The sequence below is a fragment of the Lynx canadensis genome, chromosome C2, assembly GCF_007474595.2.
Source record: "Lynx canadensis isolate LIC74 chromosome C2, mLynCan4.pri.v2, whole genome shotgun sequence".
Classification (NCBI taxonomy): Eukaryota; Metazoa; Chordata; class Mammalia; order Carnivora; family Felidae; genus Lynx; species Lynx canadensis.
In genome coordinates this window covers 41,291,993-41,319,960 of record NC_044311.2, presented here as the reverse complement: position 1 = coordinate 41,319,960, position 27,968 = coordinate 41,291,993, and the positions used below count along the sequence as shown (strand labels likewise).

At 37.1% G+C, this 27,968-nt stretch overlaps 1 pseudogene; it reads left to right on the top strand.

Annotated features, from left to right (window-relative positions):
• LOC115523719 overlaps positions 1 to 20,963 on the top strand; it is a 71,262-nt pseudogene extending 50,299 nt beyond the window's left edge.
• Positions 20,964 to 27,968: the final 7,005 nt, after the last annotated feature.

Genomic DNA, 27,968 nt, shown 5'->3' with positions numbered 1-27,968 from the left:
GGGACGCAGATCAAGCTATAGAAATCAATAGCATTTGTATGTACTAAGAATGAGCATGTAGGAAACAAAATTAGAAATATGATACCATTTACAATGACTCCAAGGAGGATAAGACTTAGGTAGTCTTTTCCAGGCCTTGATTTTAGGCAGAATGATAACTCACAGTTTATTCATAAATTTCATAAACATGCACAAGATCTGTATGCTGAAAGTTACCAAAGATATAAATAAAGAGATGGGTATACTGTTACATTGTATTGGAAGAGTCAACATAGTAAAGGCATTCTCCCCATATAGATGTATAATTTTAATGTAATGCCTCTTAAGTTTCCAAAAAACTTGTTTTGTAGACAGGCTTATTCTAAAATTTGTATATAAAAGCAGAGGTCCTAGAAGAGCTAAGAAAAGAAAATTACGAAAAAGAACAAAGAGGTAGAACTCCCTCTACCCAGTGTTAAGGCCTAATATGTGGCTCTACTAATGAGGACTGTGTGGTATTGGTGGAGGCAGTCACATAGATGAATGGAACAGAATATGCAATCCAAAAATAGATCCACACAAATTTATTCAACTGATTTTTTTACAAAGGTTAAAAAAAAAAAGTTCAATTGAGGAAGGATAGCTTTTTTTTTTTTTTTAATATTTATTTTTGAGACAGAGAGTGTGAGCAGGGGAGAGGCAGAAAGAGAGGGAGGCACAGAATCTGAAACAGGCTCCAGGTTCTGAACTGTTAGCACAGGGCCCGACATGGGGCTCAGACTCACGGACTGTGAGATCATGACCTGAGCCAAAGTTAGATGCTTAACCGACTGAGCCACCCAGGCGCCCCTAGCTTTTTCAATAAATGTTGCTGGAGCAGTTGGACATCCACAGACAAAAATATAAATCTCAGCATAAACCTCATACTTTGCACAAAAATACCTCAAAATGCATGAGATATTTTAATGTAAAAATGTAAAACTATAAAATTTTTAGGAAAATGGAGAAAGTTTTTAAGATCTAGGACTAGGCAAAAAGTTCTTAGACTTGACAACAATATCACAATACATGTAGAAAAAATTGATAAATTGGACCTCATCAAAACTAAAACATACTGGTTTGCAAAAGTGTCTGTAAAGAAAGTAAGAAGATAAGCTAAGATTGGGAGAAAAATTTGCTAATTACATATCCCAAAACGGGCAACTATCTAGAACAGATAAAGAACTCACAAAACTCAGTAGTGAAGGATAAACTGTTGTCTAGTATTCTATGTTGAGTGAAAATATGCTTTAGAAATAAAGATGGCATTAAGATATTTCAAGGTAAAGTGGAAATTGTCACTACTATACCCGGACTACAAGAAATGCTAAGGAAAGTCTTTCAGGCTGAAGGGAAATTATGCCAGCTGAAAACTTGTATATCCATGAGGAATAAAGATCATTGAAATGGCACATGGAAAGACCTTTTTCTCTTAAGTCCTTTAAATTCTTATGAATAATTACACCAAAAATTATAACCCCAGAGGAATTTGTAACATATAGAAGAGATTCTACATATGACAATTGTCACAAAAATGATTAAATGGACCCACATATTTTTAGTGTTTCTACATTAATATGAAGTACTATAATATTAGCTTTAATAGGCTGTGAAAAGTTAAGGGTATGTACTGTTATCCCAGAAAAAAAAAACACTAAAAATTAGATATGAATATAACTAAACATTTGATAGATTTATTAAAAGCCAGAAATTTTCAGTATGGATAAAAAAAAAAAGAACTGACTATATACTACGTATAGATGTTACACTTTAAAACAAAGATACAAGGGCCTCCTGGGTGGTTCCGTTGGTTAAGCGTCCAACTTCAGCTCAAATCATGATCTCATGGCACCTGGGTTTGATCCCCATGTCAGTCTCTGTGCCGACAGCTTGGAGCCTGGAAGCTGCTTTGGATTCTGTTGTCTCCCCCTCTCTCTGCTCCTCCCCACACACACTCTGTCTCTGTCTTTCTAAAAAATAAATAAACGTTTAAAAAATTTTTTTTAATTCCTTATAAAAAAAATAAAGATACAAAAACCACCAAAGACCTTGAATAGCCAAAGCGACCTTGAATAGCCAAAGCAACCTTGAAAAAGCAAAGCAAAGCTGGAGTCATCACAATTCCAGATTTCAAGTTATATTACAAAGCTGTAGTAATCAAAATATTATGGTACTGTCACATAAATAGACACATAGATCAATGGAACAGAATAGAAAACCCCAAATGAACCCACAACTATATGGTTCATTGATCTTCAACAAGGCAAGGAAGAACATCCAACGGGAAAAAGAATGTCTCTTCAACAAATGTTGGGTGTTGGGAAAACTGGACACCAACATGCAAAAGAAACTGGAGCACTTTCTTACACCACAAACAAAAATAAATTTAAAATGGATTGAAGACCTAAATTTGAGACCTGAAACCATAAAAATCCTAGAAGAGAACGTGGGCAATAACTTCTTTGACATCGACCATAGCAACTTCCTTCTGGATATGTCTCCTGAGGCAAGGGAAACAAAAGCAAAAATAAACTGTTGGAACTTCATCAAAATAAAACCTTCTGCACAGTGAAGGAAACAATCAATAAAACTAAAGGGCAACCTATGGAATCAGAGAAAAGATTTGCAAATGACATATCTGATAAAGAGTATCCAAAATATATAAAGAACTTATAACAACACCCAAAAAATGAATAATCCAATTAAAACATGAGCAGACGACATAAACAGACATTTTTTCCAAAGAAGACATCCAGATGGCCAACAGACACATGAAAAGATGCTCAGCATCACTGATCATCAGGATCATGCAAGTCATGCAAGTCAAAACCACAATGATATATCACCTCACACCTGTCAGAATGGCTAACATCAACAACAAAGGAAACAGTAGGTTTTGTCAAGGATGTGAAGAAAGGGGAACCTTCCTGCACTGCTGGTGGGAATGCAAACTGGTACAGCCATGCTGAAAAACAATATGGAGGTTCCTCAAAAAGTTAGAAATACCGTAGGATCCAGCAATTGCAGTACTAGGTATTTACCCAAAGAATACAAAAAGTCAGAGGGATACATGCACCCTGGTGTTTATAGCAGCATAATCTACAATTGCCAAATTATGAAGCCAGCCTAAATGTTTATTAATGGGTGAGTGGATAAAGAAGATGTGGTGTAAATATACAATGGAATATTACTCAGCCATAAAAAGAACGAAATCTTGCCATTTGCAGCAACAAGGATGGAGCTAGAGAGTATTATGCTAAGCGAAATAAGTCAAAGAAAGGCAAATACCATATGATTTCACTCCTGTATGGAATTTAATAAAACAAATGAGCAAAGGGGAAAAACAGAGAGGCAAGCCAAGAAACAGACTCTTAATTACAGTGAACAAACTGATGGTTACCAGAAGGGAGGTTAGTGGGGGGATGGGTCAAATAGTTGATGAGTATTAAGGAGTGCACTTGTGATCAGTACTGGTTGTTGTATGGAAGTGTTGAATCACTATATTGTGCACCTGAAACTAACATTGCACTATATGTTAACTGTAATTTAAATAAAAATTTAAAGATACAGAAAGACTGAAATTTATGAATGGAAAAATGTACCAAGAAAACAGTAAGCATAAGAAGGCTGGAGAAATGATATCAATATAACAAAAAGTTGTATTTAAGTAAAAGATATTATCAAAGATAAATAAGGGCATGTCATAATAATAAAATATTCTATATCTTGAATAAAGATATAATATAGAAAGATACAGCAATCTTCAGTATACCTGAAAACAGCCTTATGATTCAGGAAAAAATTTGAAAGAATTAAAAGAAGAAATGGACATTTCCACAATCATAGTTGGAGATTAAAAAACCTCTCTCTCAGTAATTGATAGAACAATGAGAACGATAGATAGATAGATAGATAGATAACCAAGATCTGAATAGCACTATTAACTAAGCCTAATTGATATTTCCCAAGAACTACAGAATACATGTTCTTTTCAATTATAAATGATATATTCACTATGATATATCGTATGCAGGGCTATAAAACAAGTCTCAGTAAACCTAAAAGAATTGAAATCCTAGAGTATACCCTCTGGCATTATTGGATTAAAGTATAAATTACTCATAAAATATCTTTAAACTGGCAATATTTGAAAATTTAAACACCCTATTTCTAATCTATGGAAGAAAGAAGAAATCAAAAGAGAAAGGATAATGAATTATAATAATACAACATATCAAAATTTGTGTGGTACAGCTAAAATAGTACTTTCAGGAAAATTTGTATCTTAAACTATTTATATTAGAAAAATTTCTTTAGAGGGAACCATTTAAGACCCCACCTAAGGAAGTAAAAACTCAAAGTACACATAACGAAGAAAATAAATATATCCGAACTCAATGAAATTTAAATATAAATGGAAAACCTCAACAAAATAAACCTACCTAGACTTACCATGAAGCAAAAGAAATTATGATTATCAGTAATTGAATAAACAAGATAAAGTATATAAATATCTTGAAAATATAACTATGCAACTTCACAAAACTAATGCAGGATATAGTAGAAAATGTATATGGCCTGTGTCTAATACTGGAATTGAATTTCTTTTTTTTTTTTTTTTTTTTAATTTTTTTTTTCCAACGTTTATTTATTTTTGGGACAGAGAGAGACAGAGCATGAACGGGGGAGGGGCAGAGAGAGAGGGAGACACAGAATCGGAAACAGGCTCCAGGCTCCGAGCCATCAGCCCAGAGCCTGACGCGGGGCTCGAACTCACGGACCGCGAGATCGTGACCTGGCTGAAGTCGGACGCTTAACCGACTGCGCCACCCAGGCGCCCCTGGAATTGAATTTCTTATTGAAATCTTTCCACAAGGAAATCTCCAGGTTAAGATGGTTCGCTGATTAATTCTACCAAATACTTAAGAAATAATACCAATATTACAAAATTCTTTGAGAAAATACAGAGAAGAGAAACACTTTACAATTGGTTTTATAAAGCCAGTATAACTTTAGATTTGAAACCTGACAAAAATATTACCAAAAAAGGAACACTCTAAACCAATATCTCTCATAAACTAAGTCACAAAAGATTTTTAACAAGATACTAAGAAATCAAGTCGAGTGATTTAGAGAGCAGAAGAATACATCTTGATCAGAGAAGTTCATTCTAAGAAGGCAGGGCTGGTTTGACATTCATAAGTCAACCAATGTAATTCACCATATTAACAATAAAAGACAAAGTCACTATGATCATTTCAATAGATTGAAAAAAGCATTTGACAAAATTCAAAGTTTATTCATGATAACTCTCAGAAAAGTAGGAATAGTAAAACTTTCTCAACCTGACAAGTGGCATCAAAGAAGCTACTTAATGCTGAAATATTTAGTGCTTTTCCACCATGATCTGTAAAAAGCCAGGATGCCCACTCCCACCATTTCTACTGAACCTTATGCTGGAGGTCCTAACTGATTGCTCTAAGGCAATAAAATATTTAAAAGGCCTAAAACTCAAAAACAAATAAACTTGTCTCTATCTGTATATGACATAATTTTTAACATAGAAAAAACTTAGGAAAATACAATTAAGATACCAAAAATAATAAATGAGCTAGCAAGGTCACAGTATACAACTAAAAGTCAATTGCATTTATATATACTAATAACAAAAAAAAAGTTGGAAAATAAAATTAAAGAAATAATTCTATTATGTTGGCATCAAAAATCATAAAATATTTGGAAATAATCTCTCAAAAGATATAAAGGACATTTGCACTGAAAACTGTAATACAATGATGAAAGTTGATAAAGGAGACCTAAATAATTAGAGTCCACATAATGAAGTTTATTGATTTTGAAGACCTAAGGTCATTAAGATATCAATTCACTCCAAATTGGTCTATAGATTGAGTTCAATTCCAACACAATCCCAGCAGGTGCTTTGGTAGAAATTGATTCTAATGTTTATGCAGGAGCACAAATGGCCTAGAATATCTAAAGTGATCTTTATAAAGAACAAATCTGGAGGGCTTACATTTGCTAACCTCAAGACTTACTGTAAAGCTATGGTAAACAAGACAACATGGAACTAGCATAGGGCTGATACACAGATCAGTCCAACAGAATAGAGAATCAAGAAATACAGTCATGTATTGGTAGTAAATTAAGTTTTGACAAGGTGCCAAACGAATCCAAAGAGGATAGAAAAATCTTTTCAGCAAATGGCTGGAACAACTACATATCCATATGGGAATAATTAACCTCAACGACTAATACCAAACACAAAAATTAACTCAAGCTAAAATATATTAGCTAAATCTATAAAGCCTAAAACCTAAGCATAGTTTAGTATCTTTGTAATTTTGACCTAAGTAAAGATTTTGCAGCAATAACTGTAAAAGCAAGAAAGTAAATTAGACTTCATGAAAAACAAAAACTTCTATCATTAAAAGACATTTTTAAAAATGTATAGGTTACTCAGAGAGAAAAAAATATTAACAAACATGTATCTGATAGAAGACTGGTAGTCACGATATATTTTAAAAAGCTCTTAAAACTTAATAATTAAATGACAAAAAATGGATCAAAGTAAGCAAAATATTTCAACAGACATTTGGCTAAGAAGTACAAGTGTCCAATAAGCACATAAAAATGTTCAGTATTGCTTATGGCAGGAAAATGTCAATTAAAATCATGAAAAGATACCCAGACATCTCATCAGAATGGTTAAAACAAAAAAGAATGGGTTAACTAATGACCTAACTGTTGGAGAGAATGTAGAGTAGTTATGCCTCTCATACATTATTGATGGGAATATAATACGATACAACCACACTGGAAAAAGCTCTGGCAATTTTTTTATGAAACTAAACATATGTTTATTTTTTGACACAGTAATTCAATTCCTAAGAGAAATGAAAACATATGTCTGCAAAAACACTTGTACAAAAATGTTTAGAGAGTTTTATTCATAACAGCTAAAGCCTGGAAAGAGCTTGAGTTTCCGTGAGAAGACAATGGATAAAGAATTGTACTGTATTCAAACAATGAAACACTTCATAGTAATAAAAAGAATGAACTATTGGTACATACAACAGCATGGACTAATCTCGAAAATACTCTGCTGAATGAAAGAAAAAAAGCTCCATATCTAGAGTCCATACTGTATGATTCCATGTATAGAATCAATAATTTGATAGGCAACAAATTTCTATGGTAAGAAAAAAATCAAAACAGTTGTTGCCAGTAAAGGGTGGGGCAGGACTCTACTTGGAAGGAGCATGAGGAAGCTTTCAGTGCCGAGGCTAACATTCAGTATCTTGATAACGGTGTAGGTTACGCAAGTGAATATATTTGTAAGAACTCAACATGTGGTACACTTAAGATTTATACATTTTACCATATAGAAATTTTACCTTTCAAGAAAAAAAGGAACCCAATACAAATATTGGATAATAGTTAATCACAGGCATGCTGCAGTATCTAGTAGAAGTGTATTGGTGTTTTCAACTTACTGTGATATACATTAAAAAAATTAAGCTTTAATTGATGGGTGAAGGAATAGATGGATGATGAAGCAACTATAGTAAAATGATCATTGTAAAATCCAGATCATGGATATATGAGTGTTTGATGTAATGTATTTCAACTTTTCTGTGTATTTGAAAATTTTTACAATTAAATATTGGGAAAAACCAATGCATCTGTTGTTTTATTAATAAAATCCATTTCATTAGTCAAGTGGAACACAATACTCAAAGTAAATTTAGTCAGAGAGAATGCATATAAGATTTTATTTGTTTTGCAATTTCCAAATGTTTAGTGTTTCGCTAATACGTATACCTGCAACGCTTGTTGACATTATTATTTAGTTTTGTTGTTATACAATGGTGATTGTTATATATGATTATGCATTCAGTGATAATGTATCTTAAATGATGTTGAATGGTAGTGGTTGATGGTTTTGATAGTGTCAATACTCCTACTTAAGCAGATTTTAAGTCACTGAGTGCAGAGTTAGGAAGAGATGCTCACAGTTGGTTCTTGTGAGCCTGTGCAAGCTGACCCCAACCTACCTCTGTTCTGACTTCATCAAACCAGTTAGGGATTGTTATGGACCAAACTGTGCCCCTGCAAAATTCATATGTTGAAGTTCTAACCCCCCGTGTGACTGTATTTGAGAAAGGGTCTTTATTTTTTTTTATTTTTTTAACGTTTATTTATCTATTTTGAGAGAGAGCTTGTGTGCACATGGGGGAGAGGCAGAGAGCGAAGGAGAGAGAATACCTAGCAGGCTCTGCGCTAACAGCACATGGGGCTTGTTCTTAGGAACCGTGAGGTCATGACCTGAGCCAATATCAAGAGTTGGACACCTAACCTAACAACAGCCACCCAGGTGCCCCAGAGATAGGGCCTTTAGAGAGGTAATTATGGTTAATGAGGTTATAAGGGTGGAGCCCTAATCCAATAGGACTGGTGTGTTATAAAAAGAAAGAGATACATGAGAGTTCTTTCTCTCCACATGTGCACAGAAGAAAACCCAGGTGAGGACACAGAGAGAAGACAGCTATCTGTAAGCCAGGAAGAAAGTTCTCATCAGAAACCAACTTTGATGGGGGAGCCTGAGTGGCTCAGTCGGTTAAGTGTCCGACTGCTCACCATTCCCAAGTTCAAGCCCCATGTCAGGCCCTATGCTGACAACTCAGAGCCTGGAGCCTGTTTCAGATTCTCTGCCTTCCTCTGTATCTCTGCCCCATCCCCATTCATGCTCTGCCTCCTCAAAAACAAATAAACATTAAAAAATAATAACAAGGGGGGGGGAAGAAACCAACTCTGAGGACACCTTGATCTTGAAACTTGAGCTTCCAGAGCTATAAGAAAATGAGTTTCTGTTGCTTAAACCATCCAGTCTGTGGCATTTTATTATGGCAGCCCTAGCAGAGCAGTATGCTAATCATGCTTTATTTCCTGAAAGAACACTGTCAGATTAGCATTGCTATTTCCTCTTAAATTTTTTTAAAGATTCACAGGATTTTGATTGGCGAGTTTGGACCCTGATCCTATCAATTTTGAAAATTACGTGTTGTGATGCACAAAAATCTTCCTCTTCTACAAGAAAGATGACCTCAACCACACTGTCTTTCAAAAGATACTCTTGTTTAATGTGAGTGCCATATTCCAACTCTAGTTGGAATATGTCTTTATCTAGCATTGGCTAGATAACTAGCAGTACTTTTTGTCAAATGATGTTGAAGAAGGATTTATGCTAATAGTAATTCACTTTGTCTTATGATAAGACATTAATTTAATCAGTGGCTCATTTTTCTCTTAAGCTAAAGCTTTAGGTAAATCATGTTGGGAAAATAAAACCCAGAGGCAGCAGAGGCAGAAACTAATTGTAAACATTGCTTTTAGGTAATGAAGCACTTACACATCAATTTTGGGGATTCATTAAGTTTTTGGAGGGGACACGTAAGTTTTTTCACGTAAACTCATATGAAAAACAAATAATTGGGATTGAAATATGTAATTGCCAAAGTCATGAAATATGGGGAGAAATTTGGCAATTCATTTAATTTCACCAAACACTTCACTAAAATATTGTTAAATATTGGTGCTCCAAAGATTTAAAAAATGAACAAAAATATGTTCTACTACTTAAAGTAGTCTACTAGAGGAGAAACACATTTAAACCTGTCCCAGGTGATAAAGGCGATTAACAAGGTATATATCAGGTGCTGTAGGAACACAATGAGAGATTAATACACTCTTTCTAGGTAGAAGACAGTCCAGAAACAGTGTTATAGTTTCTCTCTCTTCCTATCTCTCAGCTTTTGTATTTTGAAGATAACTGCTGAGAAGGGTCAACATATCCCTTCAGGAAACTAGAGGAAGTTACATTTGTCTCAAGTCCTGTGGTTTGCTCAAGCCAAAAGACCATTCTAGATAACTATAGAAAAAACCAGTGGGGTGCCTTTCTTTGGAGAATTCCAGAAAAGAAAAAGAGAAAACTGATGTCTGAGAGGTGAAGCTGTTTTACCAAAATGAAAAGAAATGAGTCACTCCCAAAGATGTTCAGGAACAATTATGCTAGTTGATACGTCTAGATTTTGTGACACTCATTGCAAACATGAAGACTCTTTAAAAAGCTGTGCAGGACTTTTCCAGAAGCAGGACCAGCTACATAATTCTGGGCCCAGGGCAAACTGAAAGTGCTAGGTCCCTTGATTAAAATTATTAAGAATTTCAAGGAGGCAACAGTAGGCTTTAAATCACATGTGGTGCCCTGGGCAATTGCACTTGCTCTGGGGTCCTGGAAGCCAGTCCTGGCCAGAGGACAGTATCACTCTAAATATTGAAGCAAGCGAAGTATTCCCCATTTCTGTCTGGTGTAGGCAATTACAGGCTTCGGAATGTAATAAATGTAGATCTGAGTCCTGGCTCCATCACTTATCAGCTCCTGGGTTTGGGGCAAGTTATTTTCAGTTTCCTCACTGAAGTGTAGTTCTGCAAATTAAGCTTCTATTGCAAGTTCCAGCATCACGTAAATTACACGTGTGAATTTTATTCTGGTGACTCTACAAATAACTACGTGTATTACTAAATAAGAATTATGAAAATTAATGATTTAGAAATCTTGCTATTAGTTTCAGAACAAGAATTACACTAACTGAAACACTTTTTTTTTCTCTTCTTTATTTTTCCCCTCTTGGCCATCAGTTTCATTCCTCATCTCAGTTGTAACCTGCCAAGCACAAGTTTGATTAACCGTAAAAATCATTTCAAGATCAGAAATATTTCTTGTTTAAACAAAAGTTATGTATTTGGGATTAAAGAACATAATGTCATGGACATTATATATTCCACATATTGTATTCTTCATGGTAATCTTTCACCATTACTTTTTGATATTCATAGATACATTTAACGTACATAGTGCTTAACAGTTGTAAAAATCTATCTACGTTTTATCTGTCACTGCTGTACAGAAAAATAGGAGTACTGGTTCCTGCCTGTGGACCTCTCTCTCTGGGTAGTATGGCAACTTCCTTCACTGTCTCCAGGTCCTAGAAAGCTGGATTTTCTGGTACATCATTAAAAAACTGGCACCAAGGTTCAAGGTATCTATTCCCTGAGCAAGATCACTGTTATGTTCTCTCCATTAAAAAGAGACAGCAGCAAAGGGCGAGTACTTCTGCCAGTACCCAGCCCTGCTGTCCAAGCACACTCCTCTAGGAAATTGCAAAAACAGGAGACTCATGCTCCTGCTGACACTCTGAGTTCCCATGTGCATTATGCGATGCTTGCTGCTGTGTGCCCCCAGCCTTTACAAGATAGACCTTAAGTCATTGTTGGATAACAGGGGCATGAATTATTCATCTCGTTTTACCAATGAGAAACACAAAGTCAGATGGCTGAAATGAAATGCCCAAAGTCACAAATCTAATGATGAGAATTGACGTGGCATTTGACCTTCCTATTCCAGGATAATTCATCAGTGATGTAGGTTCCTGAATAACAATAGTTGACATACTACTTTGTACTAGATGCTCTCACAGGCAGTTTATATTTACTGACATTTAATCCTGCAACACACCTCTAGAACAGGTACCAATATTGCCTATTCTTTACAGAGAAAGCAACTGAGGAAAGGGGAAGTTTTGTGATTTCCTCAAGGTCTGTTTGTAAGTTGCAAAGCTGGAGTTCAAAAGTAGCTGATCTGGGTCCAGAGTCCCTGCTCCCACTCTCTAGCTGTACTTAAACTCACTTGCTAGCTCAGGAGGTGCTGGGACAACTGTCTGACCATAGCTCTTCCTGGGCCACATAACCAGTTTATTCTGAGGGAAAGGTAAAGAGGGATCTCCCCATCAGGACTCAGGCTGATGTTCAGGGCGTTGCCAGGAGGGGAGGGCAGGGCAGGGTTTGTGACCGAAGTCACTTGTTAGTGCAGGTTGTAAGGCCAAAGGTAGTAGAACTGCAGACAGTTAATGGTTTAAGTCTGTAGTCTTCAACCTATCAGACTGATGAAATACTTGATACACTCGATAATTAAACACATATTGTTTTCATGCCCCCCACTAGGCATTCAAAGTCATTCAGGATGCCAACAAACATTCTTTGTGCACAATTGTCCTATGCATTGCAGGAGGTCTAGCATCTCTGGCCCCTGTCCTTTCAATATCAGCAATGTGCCTGTGAAAGTGACAACTACAAGGGCTCCCTAAAGACCCCCTCTCATCTCCAATATGAACTCTGAGATATGATTCATTCTGTGCTAAGAATCAGCAGTATATATCCATGCAAAGCCTTGAGGGGTAATCTAGAATTAGGATCCACAGGCAATTCATCTGTGCCTCACCGGGTTGTACCTCATATCTTTATGTGCCTGGTTTTGAAGCAATTCCCAGTTTCTGAAGGAATGCCCTAAATTTCTCCTAAACAAGATCCCTATTTTCTTTCAGCTCTTGATTCACAAGCCATATGAGAGATTCTGAGCTCATTCATGTTGCTATAGCTTCATCAAGAGCTGAGTCCCAAGAAACAAAACTTGGAAGCAAAATGTTTGAATGACCCTCTTCTGGGAAACAGCTAACTGGCTGGAGTGGTTGGGGTGGGTTGTATGCATGGATAGATTTGTAAAGAACAGCTAAAGCAAGAGAAGTCCCAGAAGTAACTGGTGAGAGAGAGCTGGCGAGCGATTCTAAGTCAAAGTCCTTAATGACTGTCAGAAATCAGAGACAAAATACAAATGCCAGGTCTCCAGGGTAGAAGCAAGTGTTAAATGAGAAAAAGGATCAAAGGTCAGGAAACAGATGGAGATGGAATTTAAGAGTTAGCTGTCCAGGAACATAAGAGTAGGGATGGGCTGGGATGACAGCCAGAATGTTGTGTGTTTGGGGCTTATTATCTCTGCTCAGTGGTGATGGTTGCACAACTCTCTGAATATACCAAAAACCACCGAACAGCACACTTTGAAAGAGTGGCTTTCATGGTATGAAAAATCTACCGAAATAAGTCTTTTAAAAAGTATATGTTGGGCCAGATAGAAAATCAAAGAGAAAGAACGTGACAGGAATCTGTGTACCTAGTAATCCTAAGATCTTTAGTGGTAACACAAAATTTTTGTGGATATACAGAACTAAAAGTGAAATTGCATCTCTCAGCTATGGCATCCAGCATTATCATCCAGTTATTATTAAGACATCGTAGATCTAAGAGAGCAGCAGAGGGATTACACCGGTTTTCTTGATCTGGAAAGCATGATGATGTTAGCACCCACCCGCTGGTATGAGAAAGTGAAGAGTTTATTTTCCAGTCCGGGGTATTCAGAGTCCTCAGGAATATCAAAAGCATATCCCCCCAAATCATATTTTTCTGAATTTAATGATATGATTCATATAAAAATGTTTTCTTTAAATCATTACCTAAACTAATTTTTTGTTCTACAATTATTTTGAAAGACATATGAAATGTAGTTGTTAATACATCTCCTTTTTTTTTTTTTTTCTTGACCAGTATGAAGCTCAGGCATGACTCAATTTACTCAAGCCAATCATTTAAGCAGATTATTTAAGACTTGGCTCAGGTCTGGCAGAACACAAATAAATATTACAATGTAAAATAAACATATAATGGATATTATTAGATCATGTCCAGCCATGGCTAATTTTGTGGTAGATTGTATCATAGTTGCTCCTATGCCCAAGAACGTTCTGAGTTTGTTGAAAACTTCTACAAGGTAAAGGAACAGGAATGTGTAAACGTGGTTAAATAAAACAATGGTTTTAACCTCCTCTTTGGATGTGTACCAAAGTAATGGAGGAAGCAATTACCACACCAGCTGACACACAAACATTGTTTAACAAATATGTACTCAGTGGATCGTTAATTAGTTTTCAGTGTATTGTTAATTCATTTTCAAAACATTTTCAAATGTTCTTGGATCTTAATCAAAAAGAGGTGAAAATTAGAAAAATGGAACAAACAGTATGTCCTTGGTGACGATAATGCCTGTGATAACTTTCCATTTAGTTGGCACTCACTAAGTGACTATTCAAGAAATCTAGTAAAAGATACCATACATCTGTCCAACCATGTGCTAAGAACTGGGATTACACAGGTGCCACCTTGGACACAGTCTACCCATGAGCCCACAAAGCTAATTGTAACATACGGTGTGAGGATGATGATAGGGAGAGGTGCCGGAGGATCCATAAAAAGAGGATTTAACCCAATGGGATGAAGGAAGAATAGCAGAGAGGAGTTGGAAAGGTTTGGGGAGTAAGGCCTGAGCCAAGATTTGTATAGCAGTTACCCAGGTAAAGGGCAGAAATAGAAGAGGGATGGAAGTAGAAGAAGATTCCAAAATAAGGGGATGATATGAAAAGAGGAACAGTCTGTTCAGTCTGGCTCAGTCTGTTAAACGTCCGACTTTGTTTCAGGTCATCATGATCTCACGGTTCATGGGTTCGAGCCCCGCGTTGGGTTCTGTGCTGACAGCTCAGAGCCTGGAGCCTGCTTCAGATTCTGTATCTCCCTCTCTCTCTGCCCCTCCCCCACTCACGCTCTGTGTGTGTGTCTCTCTCTTTCTCAAAAATAAAAAAGAAAGAAAGAAAGAAAGAAAGAAAGAAAGAAAGAAAGAAAGAAAAAGAAAAAAAGAGTCAGAAGCTCAACTGACTGAGTCACCCAGGTGCCCCAAGGCAATGAAGGATTTAAACAGGGGACTAATGTGGTTTGAATTGTATTTTGGTGACATCATTAAGACAATGATTAAGACAATCATTAAGACAGTTTGCATACCTTTGTGGTATTAAAGAAGGAAAAGAGGACAATTATTTGAGAGGCAAGATCTACACACATATAGCAATTGATTAGATGTTAGTTAGTGGAAGGTGAGTTTCAAGGAAAACTCCTGATTTCTAGCTAAGTGCATTATAGTACCACCAATCAAAACAGGAAACATAGAAAAACATGCCTGGGATAAAATCAATTTTATTTTGAATCCGTTGAATTTGGGATGCCATTGCCAGGCCCCGATGGGAATGTCTAGTAAGCAATTGGATATATGAGTCTATAGCTGAGGACGCGCTCTCTGTGGAATCAAGAGGTTTGGGAATTTCAATACAAGGGTAGTCACTGAAAACATTTGAAAAGGTGAGATTACCCAACAAAGATTTGTCAAGTAATGTATCCTAGGGAACATGGACATTTAGAGGTTATGTGGTGGTGGGGGGGGGAGTTGTGAAAGAGGCAAAGAACTGCAAAAGTATGAGAACCAGGAGGGTGTGATGTCAAGGAGCAGAGAGCCATGAAGGGTCAGTAAATAAAGACTTAATTGTTTCCATTGAATTTGGAAATACAGAGGTCATTCGTGAACTATGCCAGAATCATTTCCATGGAGAATTAAGAAAGCAAGCCAGATTGCAAGCAGTTGAGAAATGAATGGAAAATAAGATAGAAATGCTTTTCAGTCGAGAAGAAGAGAAAAGTCTCCATGGTGTATAGGGAGAAATGGAGACAACAGGGTACTTTTTTTCAGATCAGGGGCAAAGCCTAAATTTTGCCTAAGCAGAAGAAAGAAAAAAGAAAGAGTTGAAGATATTGGAGGTGGACATTTCAAAAGGCTAGGTGGTTTCTGGTGCATGTTCTCAATCCAGAAAGAAATATCTATATATCTGGAAATAGCTGTCTGTCTGTATCTATCTGTATCTATCTATCTATCTCTCTATATGGCCTAAGGTCCAAAGGTTGGCACAGTATATTGGCACATGTCGGCTAATTGAGATCGAGTCAATGGGACCAGGCTACCACATCTGAATTTCACATGTCTCCAGACTGGACTTGTTTGTTTTGTATGTGGTAAATATATTCTTGAAATTAAGAATGCCTTGGGCCCTTTCTTCTATCCTGCATTTGTGTGTGTTTGAGTGTGTTTCCATCTGACACATTAGCTCCCTCTCTTCTGTGTTGTTTCAATCTTTATAATATGTCTGGATCATTTTCACAACCAGAAAAATATTGAAAATATTTCCATTATGAACCTAACAAGAATCAATGGCCTGGAGAAGTTGACTGACTTCTGACTAAAATATCTGACTAAATTCAGTGGGTGGGGAACGGACAGTTTCTTTCTTGTCATAATAACATGGAAGGCACCAAATCCACAGGTAACATACACTTAAACAAGAAAAATATAGGGGCTCTTGGGTGACTCAGTCGATTGAGCATCCAACTCTTGATTTCAGCTCAGGTCATGATCTCACAGTTCATGAGTTTGAGCCCTGTATCAGGCTCTGGGCTGAGAGCACTGAGCCCCTGTGTCTCTCAAAATAAATAAATAAACTTAAAAAAAAAAACAGGAAAAATATATACAAACATTGAAAGCAAACAAATTCTGTGTATTCACTGGAAGTAGCCATTTTCAAATGTTCTATTATTTTGCATTATTTCTTTTTAGAGCCTATAAACAAACCTGTTTCTGGTAGTCTTATGTCCCCCAAATTTAAAACTCATCACAGTATAATTATGATAGGAAGAAACATATTATGAGAATTGAACAAGAGTAGAGTAGAAAATAGGTTAACAAGGGGCACCCGGGTGGCTCAGTCGGTTGAGCATCCGACTTCAGCTCCGGTCATGATTTCACACTCCATGAGTTTGAGCCCCGCGTCGGGCTCTGTGATGACAGCTCAGAGCCTGGACCCTGCTTCAGATTCTGTGTCTCCCTCTCTCTCTGCCCCTCCCCTGCTCATGCTCTGTCTCTCTCTGTCTCAAAAATAAATAAAAATACTAAAAAAAAAAATTTTTTTTAAAGAAAATAGGTTAGCAAACTTAACAACTGTCATATATTTGTGAGTATATATAATTGCTTACAAAGAAATCTGCTATTGGAAGCTAAGAGACATTGTTTTCAAAATCATTTGAATCATTGTAAAAAAATATTCAATAGCTCAATTACTGTGAACTATATATTAAACTACATTTCCAGTGTTTTCTTGGGCTATTCTTGGGCATTTAGTATTTTTCTTCATGTAATTGAAGATCATTTTAGCAATTTTTTAAAAGTTAAGTGTTTTTTGTATTAAATTAATATATTAACTTTAAATGTATTGATTTTTGAAATCTTGAGTCTTCCCATTGAAAAGCATTGCTTACATTTCCTATATTTTACAACAAGCATTGAAATTTCAGTCTTCTTCATGAAGGTTCTATCCATTTCTTGTTAAACGTATTACTTTTTTTAAGATTTTATTTAAATCCAAGTAGGTTAACATATAGTGTAATAAAGGTTTCAGGAATAGAATTTAGTGATTCCAAAGTTGTCTCTATTGTGCATGGAATTTTTTTTAAAAAATTTTAATGTTTTTTTAAATTTTTTTGTATAATGTTTATTTTATTTTTGAGAGAGAGAGAGAGAACATGAGCAGGAGAGGGGCAGAGAGAGGAGACACAGAATCCGAAGCAGGCTCTAGGCTCTGAGCTGTCAGCACAGAGCCCGACACGGGGCTCGAACCCATGAATCGCGAGATCATGACTGGAGCCAAAGTCAGACACTTAACTGACTGAGCCACCCAGGTGCCCCTATTGTGCATAAAATTTTATTTATTTTTTTTACTCTTTTCTTTTCTAGGACTAATGAAGATAATATGGGAGAAAAGAGGGAGAGGCAGAAAATAAATTTAATAAATGCATTCATAAATATAAGAATTTAAAATAACTATACTACATAATATTCGAGAAAGACAGAGGGTGTAATGATTGTAAAGATCCTGGGGTGGGAGTGTGATTCTGGCATTTAAGCATCAGAAAGAGGCTAGTGTGACCAGAGCAGAAGCAAGTGAGTGAGAGAGGAATAGGGGAGGAGATCAGAGTTGCTAGGGCATATGGGTCACTATGGGGTCTGTGGCTTCTCCTCTGAGACTGGTAGAATAAAAGCAAGCAAGTCAACCTTTCTTTACTGTAACACCTCAAGAAAACCTTTTTTTTTTTTTTAATGTTTATTTATTTTTGAGAGAGAGAGAGAGCGCGCACAGAGGAGGGGCAGAGAAAAAGGGAAACACAGAATCTGAAACAGGTTCCAGGCTCTGAACTGTCAGCACAGAGACCGATGTGTGGCTCGAACTCATGAACTGCGAGATCATGATCTGAGCCAAAGTCTGACACTTAACTGACTGAGCCACCCAGGTGCCCCTCAAGAAAACCTCTTGATGACTCATTCTATTCTTATTCTCCTGCACACAAGGCAGGAGGGATCTGCCCATGATTCAGTTTCTTCTTGGCTTTAGTATAGGAACCCTGGCTTCAGAGACTGATCCGGCCCAAGAGTTCATGGTCGTGCATTAGCTTCCACACCAAGGCCACTATGGAACACACTGCCTCAGTGGCCCACAGACTCCCATAAACGTCAGCTTCCATCTGACTCAGGAAGAACAGACACATAGGATTCGGTGGCAGAGGGAAGGGAGCTAATTCCAGTCATCACACTCCCAGAAGCTCCTGCTTCAGAACCCAAAACTATATTTATCTTGGTCCAATGGCACAATGTCTCTTTATTCTCACCTTCCCATATTTCAAAGAAATTGATAAAATAAAAAGCCACAAGTTAACACGAAGCAATTTCTATATCCCGATACGTAGCATTTATTGTTATTTTACGATGACTTTTGTATAACAGATCATATTGTTCAACAAACCTTACTTTATTGTAAGCAATAGGCAAAAAGGCTTAGCTGTTCACAACAAAACTGTAGTTGGACTCTTCGCAGAACTATCTAAGGTTGTGGAATCACTCTTGCTTGAAACAATGAGTATGAATGTGATTAAAACAACGAATATCTTTGCGGCACTTATTTGTTATACGTCATGCTAAATCCTTTATGCATGTGATTACCTCAGTCCTTCAAACAAGCCAGTGCGGCAAGCATTACTGACATTTTACTATTGCAAGGGAGGACATCTAGGGGGCACACGCCTGTCGAGTGGCAGGACTGATCTTGTCTGCCTCTAACCCAGGGGACCTAACATCCAGTCACTGTTTACAAAACCACCCAACAAAGGCAGAAGCACTCAAAGGCCACAGAACCTTTGCAAAGATATAAAGCTGTATTACAAAATCCTCGGTTCCAGGGGACCTGTTGAGACAGCGGGGCTGAGCAGTTCAAGACTTGTTTCGGTGAGCATCACACAGCTTTGTTTCAATGGAGAGCAGCATACAGGAGCAGCTGTCTGCTCTAATCTCTGCCAGGATACTCCAAGCCAAGAATTACATTTTTAGCTCAAGGGCACTGTCTCTCTTAGAGATGTAGTTCTAAATTGAGGGCATTAACTGAGCCTCTGCTTTTCAGTCTGTCTCCTGAACATCCAAAGGTATTATTTTGAAAAAAAAAAAAAAAAAAAAAAAAAAAAAAATGGTAAAGAACCAGAGAATCAATGTGCTATACTCAGCTTCTCAAATGACTGGTATGATTTCCTATCTTCATTATCAGCAGCAGCAGCAAGTAGCATTATTATAATCATTATTATAAGTATTTGTAGGCAAACTCTTTCTATGGTCAAAGTGTTAGGTATGATCTCTTGCACTAACAAGTGAACCTCTCTAGTCTTTCCTTCTTGGGTTAAACTGTTGGGAGCTGGGTGGAGGTGGGCAGGTCTGGAATCTTCTGTACAATGTACTGGCCTGGCACCCTTTGAACCCTGTTCGTGAGGTGGTCCTTTGAAACTTCTGGAGAGCTGTAATGATTGGAAAGTGGTATACTGAAGGAACATCATTTGTCCTCCTCTGAAAATTCTATTCCTTGTTTTTAGCACCAACACATTGCAATGCAAAGTTACTTCTATGTAATTCAAATACTTCAAAACAACTGGCCCTTTCTTCTTCCTAAATCTTTATTTTTCCAGTGTAAATATTTCTGGCTTTAGCTGCTTTTCAAATGAAGCTATATCCAGATGCATTCTCACTCTACTGACTCTTTAAGACACTTTACATTCTGCAGCTCTATTTGAGATGAGGCTCTGGGAACTAAATGATATTTCAGACACATTCTTTGCATTGCAGAGGACAGGTGAACTGCCTGGGACCTTCTTTGCTTGGACACTGGACATCTATCTGCTAATGTAGATTAAGTTTGCATGCACCCACGTGAGATGACTGAACCATACTGAGCGTGGAGTGTATGGAATCAGTTGGAATTTTGTTTATTTTGCGTGGATTTTGGCAGTTTACTAACTAGGGTTTTGTTTCTTTGTTTTTCAGTGGATGTCACGTGACATAGTGAAAAGGGCACCGGACTTAAAGTCAGAGTATTTGGATTCAATTCTTACAACAACATTCAAGAACTCATTCAACAACATACAACAAGCTCATAAATTTTTTATTTTACCTCTCTGTTTTCTCAGATTTAAGTTAAGCTTGATGAAGATTGAAGATAAAGTATACAAAAGGAGTTTCTGAAGACTTGTGTAATCATTAAGTATTGTTTTTTGTTGTTTTTTTTTTAATTTTTTTTTTTAATTTTTTTTTTCAACATTTATTTATTTTTGGGACAGAGAGAGACAGAGCATGAACGGGGGAGGGGCAGAGAGAGAGGGAGACACAGAATCGGAAACAGGCTCCAGGCTCCGAGCCATCAGCCCAGAGCCCGACGCGGGACTCGAACTCACGGACCGCGAGATCGTGACCTGGCTGAAGTCGGACGCTTAACCGACTACGCCACCCAGGCGCCCCAAGTATTGTTTTTTGAAAACTTAAAGTGAGAGTCTTTTCATGAACCCCTTTTGATTCCATCATGTGATTTTTGCCCAACTATTTCATTGCTAAAAGACTTTTGCCAAGAGATAGGGTTAGCAATTATATTATTTTAAAAATATACAAAAAATATGTTTGGACTATATTGAGAAGTAACTGGTGTTTTGTTCATGAAGAAGTAAAATTGCTTTTTTGCAAACTATAGTGATATCATTTATTTCAATCTCAGTTGGGGAAGTGAAGAATTATCCTGGTGTTCCGGGAAAGATGAGTGCCTGACTTTTTAAACAGAAATACTTCAAAGTCAGTTAATGCTTCTTAAGCAGAGATGGGCAGAGGGAGGAATGGGTGATGCTCTTAGTTCGTCACTGGTAGCTTCAAATTATGGTAATTAGACTCACTGGTCAAAGAATGTCAGACTCCCTTAAGATCTCAGGGCTGCAATTCTTGACAGTGTTTATTGTTTATCACAGCAAAACCAAGTTGCTTTGAGAACAACTTCCAAGTAGGGACTTATTGAGGGTGATAATCTCTTGTGACACAATGGCTACAGCTATGGCTTGACCCAGGCCAAAACGAAGCCAGGATGAGTGCTTTTCTAATGTTCCTGGAAGGCTGTGATTGTACCAAGGACACTGCAAAAACCCCTCCCTGCTTTGCCAAAGCCCATCAGCAGAGTAATGAATGCAGAGGTGTAGGCTAAAGTGCCCATGGCAGTAAAGAAAACCAGATTGTATTTTGTTCTAACGGCACAAATCGTGGTTTCAGAACTGTGAAAAGCCAAGCCTGAATGCTCTTCTGATGACGGATTACAAAGTAAGGAAGGACTAGTTTCAAGAACATAATGTGGGAGGAGATTATATTGTAGTCTGAGAGACATCAACAATAATAAAGATGACAAAACTCTTGCTTAAAGATTAGCAGATCTACTTAGAAAAGCTTTGGGTTTGTTTCTACTAGGTAGTCAAAAAAAGAAAAATCATGTTCCTCTCTCACACTCTCACATTCCTTATTCCCCATCCCTCCACCTTGTCACCACCCCCCTCAGTGAGGCTAACAAGCAAACTGAGATCCAGGAACAGGATGGTTCACAATGAGGGGTGCTATGTCTGCACAGCAGAAGAAATAGGTCTCTTCATGAAAACTACTAAAGAATTACACCTAAAGGAAACAATTATTTTATTAGTAAAGTTTCAGTGTACCTATGAATTTTAATACTTTTTTCAAAAATATTGTAAGAAAATGTAAGTACAGAAGTTGTGTTGAAATGTCGTATTTCACATGTCAGCATAGGAAGGAGAGTTAGAGATCCAAGATAATTTCTCTATAACTGAACAGTACCTGCTTTATTGGGCTTTCTTTCTTTCTTTTTTTTTTTTTTTTAAAGCCAGCCACCTACCATTCTCTACATCTTTGCCTATACGTACTAGAAAAGCATCCATACTTTCCTAAGATGACCAGCATTTCTATCACAGATGATTGACTCAGGGACTGTTTTCTGTCATGTGAATACAGAAGCAGAGAAAGCCAGACCTTAATAAAATAAATAAATCAAACAAAAAGAACAATAGAAAATACAGAGAGACAAGAGATGGAGAGAGCATTTACTTGTTTCCCCAAAATATTAGAGGTAGACCTAGTCGTTAGTTTCTGGGGTCCACACCATAACAATTAAATCAGAATCTTTGTGGATAGGGAGCCCAAACACTGATATTTTTACAAATCTTGCCAGGTAAGTCTACAGGGAAGCCAGCTTTGAGAACCATGGTTTTAGACAGTTGCGGAGGCCCAAATGCATCTACAATGAGGGCTTGAAAGATACCCCTGTATCTGTTCAATAAATAATTCTTAGTTGATGTACTCCACCAGAATTTTAAAATATATCGTAGGTGCCATATTTCATTAAAATATGTTTTAATGCTGGGGTGCCTGGGTGGCTCAGTCAGTTAAGCAACTGGTTCTTGGTTTTGGCCCTGCCATGATCTCATGGTTTAGTGAGTTCAAGCCCTGCATTGGGCTCTGCGCTGGCAGCACAGAGCCTGCTCGAGATTCCCTTTCTCCTTCTCTCTCTCTCTGCCCCTCCCCCATACATGCTGTTTCTGTCTCTCTCAAAATAAATAAACTTTATGGAAAATTAAAAAAAATTGTTTTAATGCTATGTTACATTTTGATCAGTTGTCTCGGAGAGACATTTACAGCACATTTCTGAATTGTCATTCCTTTGACCAGAGGTTTTTGTTTGTTTGTTTTGTTTTGTTTGCTTTTTTTTTTTTCAAAGGTAAACACCTTCAGTTTCAGGGTTACAAACAAAATATACGTAATTGTATTAGTTTAGTAGGAGTCTCAGTTTCATGGTTTTCAACACTGAGCATAAGAAACTGCAGAATTTCCCAGGTTCCATTGTCCAGAGATCAATGACTACAGTTACTTCCTAAGTGTTACCAGTTTCTGCAGATGTTCAGGAACATGATGTTTCTACCACCTCTATCTGCCTTTTAAGTAGGGAACATGTAAGTTTATAGAAAGGTGGACACCAAAAATTAATGAAATTTTTATTTTTTTTACATGAAAAGTACAATCTTCCAAGTGTTGATTTTGTCAGATTTTCTTAAAAACTTCTTTTGACTCCTTTTCCCCCCTTTGAAACCTTGAGCCAAATCTTTATTGTTTTTCTCATTCTTTGATGAGCTTTTCACATATTTCTTCTGGTATTTGCTATAGATTCTTGATATACACTTCATGCACTGCAAGATTCAATCTGGTTTGGACATAATTTCTTTTTAATTTCATTTCTATAAACCCCTTTCTCTTTAACTTGGTAACTTACTCGCTATATCCAAATTAAGAAGAAGCAATGTTCACATCACTCAGTTTTCTTACCTTAATGTCTTTCTTAATCTATCACTAAGAGAGATAGATATTTATGTTTGCAAAGGGCATCTTCACATAATTTAGATTCTGCCTGTTAACATCCAGCAGTTTGCTTAGTCATAAAGTAAAGGTAAGTATTGTAAATCCAAATATTTCCCTTGATTCAAATAATAAAAACAATCATAATTCCTTCATTCTGAGATGATGATGTTCACTTTTCTTACATTCATACCCAGGGGTCAGTTACTGTATTTCCTTCAACACTCGATGTGACTGTGTATCTGGCCATCTGCATGGTTGGCCAACATTCTCTAGAAGTCAGAGTGGTTTCCATCACAGTCAACTGATTTTGTACACTGTATTAGTTTGTTTGATTGGTTAGTCATTTTTGTATAGTATATTTCAATTCTCTGGAATCTGTCATAAAACAGAACAATCAAAATTTGTTTACTAAATTTTTAATATATATATTTTTAGAACTCAACAAATGGGGTCATACCAAATTTTACTTCTTTTACCAAAATGGTCATTTAGCAGCCCTACATTTTGGTTTTGCTATCATTGCTTTTAATGGATTCATTGGAGTCCATTGGAGTGGACTTAATGGAGTAATTGCTAGCACTCCAGAATTAATCTTTCCTCTTCCCTCTGTTTTAACGGTGTCTTCCTCTTTCATTGACTGAAATTTCTCTTTTGGTGCCATTCAATGAGTCAAACATTTATGGATATCTGCAAACCTTTCATTTTTTGTTTATTTTTTTAGGAGATCAAGAATCCTTTGATTAAAAGGTGGGGAATTCTTTTGTTTTCTTATAGGTGGACAGATTCACTGCTTCCAAACAGCCAAGAAGAGTAATGTATCCAAAGTAAGGAATGTTTTAATGTACTCTCACACTGGGAGGAAATATTGTTTTGTAAATTTGACAGACATTTTTGATTCTATCAGCTCAGAAATGATGGCCAGGTAATCTGAAAAAGTATAACACAGAATTAATCAAACCAGGAGCTAGAAAGATTCAAAAGAGAAGTTTCTTTTCCATGTTGCTGAAAAGTTTCATTTGAATTACTATTCAGTTGTGAAATCTTCAACAAGTACTTATTAATTGGCTAAAGTGCCAGGATTATACTAATTCATGGAGATTCAGATGTGAAGAAACTGGGCTGGGGTGCCTGGCTGACTCAGTAGGCAGAGCATGAGACTCTTGACCTCAGGGTTGTAAGTTCCAGTCCCATGTTGGGAGTAGAGATTACTTAAAAATAATAATTAAAAAAAAATCTTATAAATAAATAAAAGAAACTTTGCTGATAGGAGCTTCAGTCTTAAATCATCAAAAGTTTCTTTGAAAGAGGAGCATTGGCATTATGTCAATGACAAATAAGAATAAAGATTTAACGGTTTGTCACAGATCAAACTGGAACTTAAATGTTTGTATTCTTTTTTTGGTGTTTTTTTCCAAAACATAAAGATGTAATTTTGTTGTAATTTACAAAAATCTATTGTCAAGACTGTAAATGAAATTTAAAGCAGGGAAGAAAAAATAATTTTTTTAATGTTTATTTATTTCTGAGAGAGAGAGAGAGACACAGTGTAAGCAGGGGAGGGGCAGAGAGAGAGGGAGACACAGAATCCGAAGCAGGCTCCAGGCTCTGAGCTGTCAGCACAGAGCCTGATGCGGGGCTTGAACTCACAGACCGCGAGATCATGACCTGAGCCGAAGTTGGACGCCCAACCGACTGAGCCACCCAGGTGCCTCAGGAAAGATAAATTTTCAACTGATACTATTCAGATTCTATTCTCTTTAGCTTAAATAATTTATAGTTTGAATTAATGTAACTTGGTTGCTTATTTCATAAACTTCCCCAAGCAAGTAACAGTCATTTTAACTAGGGGTGCTCCTCTTTACTTCCTTACTTTGATTCATTCTTTTGTTCTGCAAATAATTTAGTGCTAGTTATGTGTCAAGCGCTGTGCTTGGCTTAGCTCAGACTTCTTCCAAATTAATGAAAGAATCAGCACAGATTTTCTGCAGCCCAACTGGATAGTCTCTCCACTAGTCTCTCCACGAAACTTCTGCACTTGTTTTCATCTTCTGGTACATCTGACAGGTACACTCCATACAAATTAAACTGAAAGTCAGGAGGTCTGTTGGATGTACTCTTATGAAGCTATAGTGTTCTCCTCTTGTGGTGTTGTTCAGTACACTTCTCATGCATTCAGAAATCTTAATTCTTTGGTCCAATAGGCATGTATTATCTCCCTCCACTGTAAAATGATGGACTACTATTTCCAAAGTCTTTCTCATACAATTCAATGAACACATCAATGTACTAACCTTTTTTCTTTAAGTTATTTATTTGGAGAGGGAGAAAGAGCACACTTGGATTGGGCATGGTATAGAGGGGGAGAGAGAGAGAGAGACTCAAGCAGGCTCTGTGCTCTCAGCGCAGAACCTGACACAGGGCTCGATCTCACAAAGCGTGAGGGCATGACCTCAGCCGAAATCAAGAGTTGGCTGCTCAACTGACTGCGGCCACCCAGGCGCCCCATCAATGTACTAATTTAATGAGACTTGTTTTCTTCAAATTGTCTTGTAGATTTACATTTTTATTGAAATATGAGCCTTAAAGACACTTTACAACTGTCTACTGCTGGACAAACTATTTAGGCTACCTCTCTGTGTCACATAGCCTCTCTGTTCCCTGTCCTTCCTCTGCCCTTCTCTACCAGAAAGTGTAGCAAGATTGAGGTATTTTTGAAAAATGGAAGATAACAGTAATCCCATTTTTTTTCCTTTACAGGTCAAGGATTTCGATTTCTTTTTGCTTTTCTTTGTAGATATGGTATATTCACCTAACCCCTGGAGCTTAGTAGAGGTGGAAAAGTATTAATGTGGAAGAGATGTGAAACTAAGAACTGATAATGAGAGTGACTAGCATCCCATAACACAGAGGTGCAGTGGGAGCAAGTGGAGGCTAGTTGGGAAGCAGGCAGGAATTATTGCATTATTAAGGCCACGAGGGAAATTTCCATCACCTATATGCAACCCAGAGTCTCTTTTACCCATGGCTTCCTACATGTAAGACAGAGAACACATGTTTCTGAATCAGGTTTGTTATTCCTGTTTTTTTATACATTAAAAAAAAATGTTTTTTTCAAGTTTAGTGCTTTCAAATGGAGGCATTACCCCACTATTTGTCCCTTAGTTTGATTTCCAAGGAACCCAAAGAGATGGCTCAGGATAATTTTATTTTTTTTTTATTTTTATTTTTTTTATTTTAAATTTTTTTTTTCAATGTTTATTTATTTTTGGGACAGAGAGAGACAGAGCATGAACGGGGGAGGGGCAGAGAGAGAGGGAGACACAGAATCGGAAACAGGCTCCAGGCTCTGAGCCATCAGCCCAGAGCCCGACGCGGGGCTCGAACTCCCGGACCGCGAGATCGTGACCTGGCTGAAGTCGGACGCTTAACCGACTGCGCCACCCAGGCGCCCCAGGATAATTTTAAAATATCTGTTGAATGAAATGATAACAGAATACCAATTTGATGTGTGCTTCAACTCTCATTTTATTAGAACTCCAAAGGTTGAATTTATTAGCTTTCCAAATTATGTGTGAGTATGAGCTTATATTCCTCACTGTGTAAATTCAACTCCAAATCTTCTGTAACTTTTTTAGTTTTCTGGCTCTAGATTCTCTCTTCCTGCAAAACATCTTGTGGACTTGTTTGTTTATAGAGAAATATAAATATTTTTAATATTTATTTTAATGTTGATTTATTTATTTGCAAGTGAGCGAGCGGGGGAGGGACAGAGAGAGAGGGAGAGAGGGAGAATCCTAAGTGGGCTCCATGCTGAGCTTGATCAGTGCAGGGCTTGATCTCAGGAACCAGATCATGACTTGAGCTGAAATCAAGAGTTGGAGGCTTAACGAACTGAGCCACCCAGGTTCCTTGAGATATATTTTTTTAAAAATCACCCCATGTTTTTTAGTATAATTTTACTTCAGTAAGATTGAAATTCTCTTTCTTCTTGATAAATCATTTTTATTTGTGCTTCCTTTAGGTGATATTGAAATAATTCTGATTAGGGTTTCATGTGTTGCCCCAAACACTTCAGTCATTCTTTTCCATTCTTTATTGCTGTATTCTTGAAGATGCAACCCACTTTCCACTTCATGTATCAAAGAAAATTTGAATAGATGGTATAAATGAGTTCAAGCTTTTTTAAGTTTTTTTTTTAAATGTTCATTTTATTTTTGAAAGAGAGACAGAGTGCAAGTGGGAAGGGGCAGAGAGAGAGGGAGACACAGGATCCAAAGCAGGCTCAGGCTCTGAG